This window comes from Lactuca virosa, chromosome 8 (genome assembly GCF_052849685.1).
Source record: "Lactuca virosa cultivar CGN04683 chromosome 8, Lactuca_virosa_CGN04683_v6, whole genome shotgun sequence".
Classification (NCBI taxonomy): Eukaryota; Viridiplantae; Streptophyta; class Magnoliopsida; order Asterales; family Asteraceae; genus Lactuca; species Lactuca virosa.
In genome coordinates, this window is record NC_136433.1 from 27,266,531 (window position 1) to 27,272,530 (window position 6,000).

Genomic DNA, 6,000 nt, shown 5'->3' on the forward strand with positions numbered 1-6,000 from the left:
ACACGGGGCAGTCAGCAGCGATGCGCGTCGGAAGATCATTAGACCACACCCTCGGTCGAATCAGCATGCGACACAGGAGTCGGGCACGAGGTAAGCATGCGAGGATCACGTGACCAGCTCCAATCCATGCGAATTTTCTCGAAAATTGCACCCAATCCTTCTAAAATCCATAACTTTCGCATAAGGGCTCCGTTTTTGACGTTCTTTATATGCACGCGTGGGGAAAATTATGCTCTACGATTTTGTTTAGACTTCGTCGGCTAATTTTGACTTTATTTTTAATATTATTATTTTTAACAGACTGGGACAGGAAAATCCGTTAAAAGCTATGATTGCTAGTCGGGTTCAACAGCGGCTTTAAGAGCTATGATTGCTAGTCGGGTTGTGAAGTCGTACTTGCAATAATAGTTATTAAACTTATCCAAGTGGGAGACTGTTGGATTAGTGTCTAAGTCCAAAACTATAATTGGTATGTACTTGACCCGACCCGGCATGGTCCATTTGGGTTGCACTTCACCGGGACAATTTGTATGGATAGACTTATAAGAAAAGGATATTTATGATTTATTAATATATTATAAGTTCTAATATATTAATCTGAAATCATATTATTTAATTAGTATTGATCAAGAATTAATTTGGAATTAATTTAGTGATCAAAAGAGACTAGTTAAATATGGACTCATATAGTATGGGCTAATGTTATTTAGGATGGGTTAAGCCTACATGGAAGTCCATGGATAGTCCATGGAGCTTTTAACCCATGGATCCTAAGTAATGTGGAAAGTCATGGGTATTAGGGTTTACCCTAATCATGCATACTATATAAAGGAGTCTTTGGCTCATAAAATTGGCACTAGAGTGTGTGTAAGAAGCTTGGCCGATTTTATGTAGAAACTCTCTCTCTCTCTCTCTCTCTCTCTCTCTCTCTCAAGTCTTCCAAGTTGTTGATGGTGATTTGTGATTCCACTTGAGGCATTCACATTATTGGTGCTAGGCTCTTAAATCTCTAAGGATTCAACTACAAGAAAAGGTATGTATTCTATCTAGTTTTGTTATGCAAATACATATGATTATATGCTAGTTAGGGTAATACCTTGGAAACTTCAAGTTTGCATGTATAATAGAGAAAACATAGATTCAAGGTATTTAGGGTTGCATGAACACCTTAGGAGTGTTAGGATGATCAAAACCCAACATCCACTACTTCAGATAAAACTCCAATTTCTGATCCCACACCTGTTGTTTCTTAGGAACCCCCACATGCTCAAGATCCCCCACCATCAAGACCTACTTGTACTCGAAAGTCTATCAAGCTTCCATAATTTGTATATTCCTCTTACTCACCATTTGATGCCTCCTTTATTGGGAATATATATTGTATCTCTAAACCATTATCCTGTAAAACGTTCGTCTCTGATGCTTTTTTGGAAAAACGTTATAGATGAGGAACTTGCAGCTCTTTTTCAGGCTCATACATGGGATTTGGTTTTGCTCTCACTTGGAAAAAACATAATTGGTTATCGTTGGGTACACAAGATCAAAACCAAGTCGGATGGGTCTATTGAACATTATAAAGCAAGACTTGTTACAAAAGATACTCGCAAGAATGCAGTATAGATTATGAAGATACTTTTGCTCCAGTTGAAAAAATGACAACTGTTCGCACTCTGATTGTTGTTTCTTCTATTCGATGATGGAATATTTATTAGATGGGTGTCAAGAATGCATTCTTAAATGGTGATCATCATGAGGAGGCTTACATGTCTCCTCCACCAGGTATTGCTCACCAAACAGGTGAAGTTTGTCGGTTCTAAAATCATTGTATGGTCTCAAACAAGCCCAAGTGCTTGGTTTGAGATATTTTCTACAGTAATTACTTCCCTTGGTGTTCAATCTAGTTGTTATGATTCTTCTTTGCTTGTAAGATGTACAAGTGCAGTTCAAATCATTCTTTCCTTATATGATGATGATATGACTATTACTAGCGATGATCACGGTGGTATAGAGTCCTTGAAGAGTGATTTAGCTAACCGATTTGCTATGAAAGACTTAGGCTTACTACATTATTTCTTGGATAACAGAACAGTTGATACCCCTCTAGAGAGTAATTCCAAGTATTCTCCAACTGACGGTGTTTCTTTTTCACATTTGAGCCTTTATCCTACCATTATGGGAATCTTGGTCTAGCTTACTGTCATTGGGCCAAATATTGCTCATGCGGTTCATGTGGTTTGCCAGTTTTTCACTGCTCCTTCCATGGTTCATTGGGGATTTGTGTTGGATTAGGTGTCTAAGCCCATAACTATAATTGGTATATACTTGAATTGATAGTAGCACAATCCTTTTGGGTTGCCCTCATAACTAGCAACTAGACAAGATGACTTTTGGAGAGAGGTTAAATTTATTATTTGATTAATAAATTGAAATAAATGATTTATTAATATATTATGAAAATAATATATTAGTTAGAAATCATATGATTTAATTAATAATTAATAAGAAATTAATTGGAATTAATTTTGGGATTAATTGAATTAATTAAAAGTGCAGGGGCTATTTGGCAATTTATTGATAGTTAAGGAAAGAGGCTCTAGAACCTCCCTAGAAAGGGTTGGACGAAAACTTCTAGGAAGGCCCTAGAATTTTCTTCCAAGGGCTCCTGGATGGGGATTCTTGGGTTGCTTGGTCCTTAAGCTAAGGAATTAGGGTTTCCTCCTAAAACCCTAGCTTTGGCTCTAAGCTACCTCACTATATAAGGAGCCTTACCCTTTCTCATTTTCGGCCACTCTAAACCCTAGAATGATAGCCGAAAATCTCAAGCCTCCTCCTCTCTCTCCTCTCTCATCCTCTTGCTTAGTTTGGGTGTGATCTACTAGAGGCGTGACATTTGTGACGCTTGCTCTCAAGGTTCAAGCAAGACTTGGATTTTCATTGTTATTACTACATAACAATTAAAGGTATGTTTACTAACCCTAGATATGTATTTCGAAAATTATATAGATTTCTTAGGGTTTTCCATTTGATGTTTAATAGTTGTATGTTCAATTAGATAAAACATAGATCCAAGATTTAGGGTTACATGCACACATAGGAATTGTTTGTTATGCTCATAACCCATCAGTGGTATCAGAGCCTTGGCTTGTTTTCTATTTAATTTGATTGCAATTGTTTGAATTTTATCAATTAGGGTTTATGGAAATTAAACCCTGTGGACTTAGGGTTTTTCGAAATTAGGGTTTCTTAACCCTTGATTTCGAAAATTTGGAAAAGGGTTTTAACCCTTTCCCTTGTCCTACAAGTTTCGAAAATTAGGGTTTCCTAACCCTCTAGATTTTCGAAATATGGCAATGATTGAAATCCTTGCCTTCCTCCCCAAGATTTGCTAATTTTGAAAATTAGGGTTTTTGGTAGGATTCTTATTTTTTGTAATTATCTCCTTATTTGATTAACTAGATAATTATAAGATTTGAAGAATCCCTCCCATGATTTTCGAAATTTAGGGGGAGTGGATTAGATTAAATTATCTTGATTAATTTCATTAGCGAATCCATATCTGATTTAATAAATTAATAAAATGTTTAATTAAGATAAATTATTAAATCATGTGGTTTAATTTTAAATTTAAATTTAAGTTTTTAATTTTCGAAATTTAATAATTAAACCTAGTATTTTGAAATGTTTAAAATACACCTTATACTATATGTAAAATTAAATATTTAATATTTTCTATATGTATAAGACAAGTCAATCGAACCACTATTACGCCACATTCACGAAGCCGGTCTATAAGGGGAGTTTAAGGAAGCGGCATATAAAATGAATGACATTGGGTATCCATTCTTACCCACCGCTCCCTTGATTGGTGGAGGGTCGTTAGCCGAACGGGTTTGATAGGACAAATAATTCTCATTAATAAGTATAATGAATTATAAAGTAACTAAAATGTTTTTATTAAATTCTCAATCTTAGTTACTTTAGGAAAAATATGAAGTTGATGTTAATCCATGAAATTGCACATTGCACTTTATAAGTCGTTAGTGGAGCGTGTGTGGTTAACCGGCACACTAATATGGACTAATAAAGGGTGACAATGGATGTCTCGTAAATTATCATTGATTAATGGAGTGATGTGGCTAACCGGCACATTAATTAGATGATAAATGACATCGAGAGTACCAAGCTAATTTGCATGGTTATTCACATCTTGTTTGTGATCCTCGATATCCCAGTCACAAATGGGAGAGCATAATCGAGATTAAACATGTCATTGAATAGTTCAATGAATCTCAAAAGATCTAGGAATTTCATTAAATTTCTTTTTCATGGTGAAATTGGTAAATCGTCATTTACCTACCTTTAGTTAATTCACAATTAGATTACATCATCCCTTTTCTAAATTGTGAAATATCTAGTTGGATTCTAACCTTAATATTTCATTTGGGTGTTATATTGAGGATTATTCCTATCTAACCTAAAACTTGTCTTTCTTCTCTTTCAGATATCAACTCCCAATGATGCTTCGGGTTCCTCCACCAACAACAACTTCTCACTCTTGAACATCTTCTCGAGAGTTACTTTTGATGGCACCAATTATAATGATTGGATGCGTAACATCAAAATGGCTCTACGGTTCGAGGACAAAGAGTATGTGATCGAAAATGAACTTCTCGAGATTGATGAAACCAAAGCTATTGTCGTAGAACTAGCTGAGTATAGGAAGCACTACAATGATGCAACCAAAGTGGCATGCATCATGGTGGCTACTATGAATCCTGAGCTTCAAAGGTTCTACGAGGATTACTGGCCATACAAGATGAACAAGGACTTGGTGGAAAAGTACCACCAACGAGCTCGTCAAGAAAAGTATGAGGTAGTAAAGTCCCTCATCACTACCAAAATGAAAGATGAAGAGTCTGTCGGTAGCCACATGCAAAGAATGCAACATTACGTGGAGCGCTTGCTAAAGCTAAATGTGAACTTTGATCAGGAATTAGATATTGATATAGTCTTGCTCTCATTGCCCAATTTTTATGATCAGTTAATCCTAACTTATCATCTGAACAACTAAGATACCATATTAGCTCAACTTCAGAACCTCCTGCGAACTGTTGAAGCATGAATGAAGGGAAAATGTGTTGCCTCCACCCCTGCTGCTGCTCCTGTCTTGTCCATTGGGCAATGAAAAGTGAAGAAGAGGAAAGGTCATCCTAAACATAATTGGAAGGGAAAGTCCCAAGTTGGGTCCTCAAGAAATGGACCCAAAGGAAAGGCGAGTAATGATGCTCCCTGCCTCAGATCCTAAAAAGGCTACTTGCTTTTACTGCCACGAGAAAGGGCATTGGAAACGAAGTTGCCCCAAGTACTTGCAAGACATAAAGGATGGCAAGGTGAAGCCAACCTCGGTAGGTATTTACACTATCTTATCTAAAAACTCATCATATTCTCATTCTTGGGTCCTTAATACAGGATATGGGTTTCACATTTGTTCTGATTTGCAGGGGTTAAGAAAAAGTGAGGATGCGGAGCATAGGAGAATGAACTTGATCATGGGAAATAGGAGATCGTCACCTGTTACCAAGATTGGAGTTTATAACTTAGTGCTTAGTAGTGGGTTGTGTTTAGATTTAAATAATTGTTGCTAAGCGTCAGAGATTACATGAAACATCATTTCATTTCATGCTTTATATAAACAAGGTTTTAGATATTCTTTTGATAATAAGAATGGATCTATTTCTGCTTTTAAAAATGGTGTATTTTAATTTGAAGCTTTACCTTGTGATGGCGTGTATGAAACTATTGTTGGATTAGGTGTCTAAGTTCATAACTATTTCTGGGATGTACTTGACCCGGTTGGCATGGTCCATTTGGCTTGCATGGCATTGCAACACTTGGATAGACTAAATGAGAGAAACGACACTTATGGTTTATTAATATATTATAAGTTCTAATATATTAATAATATTATTTAATTAGTTTTTATCAAGAATTAATTTAGAA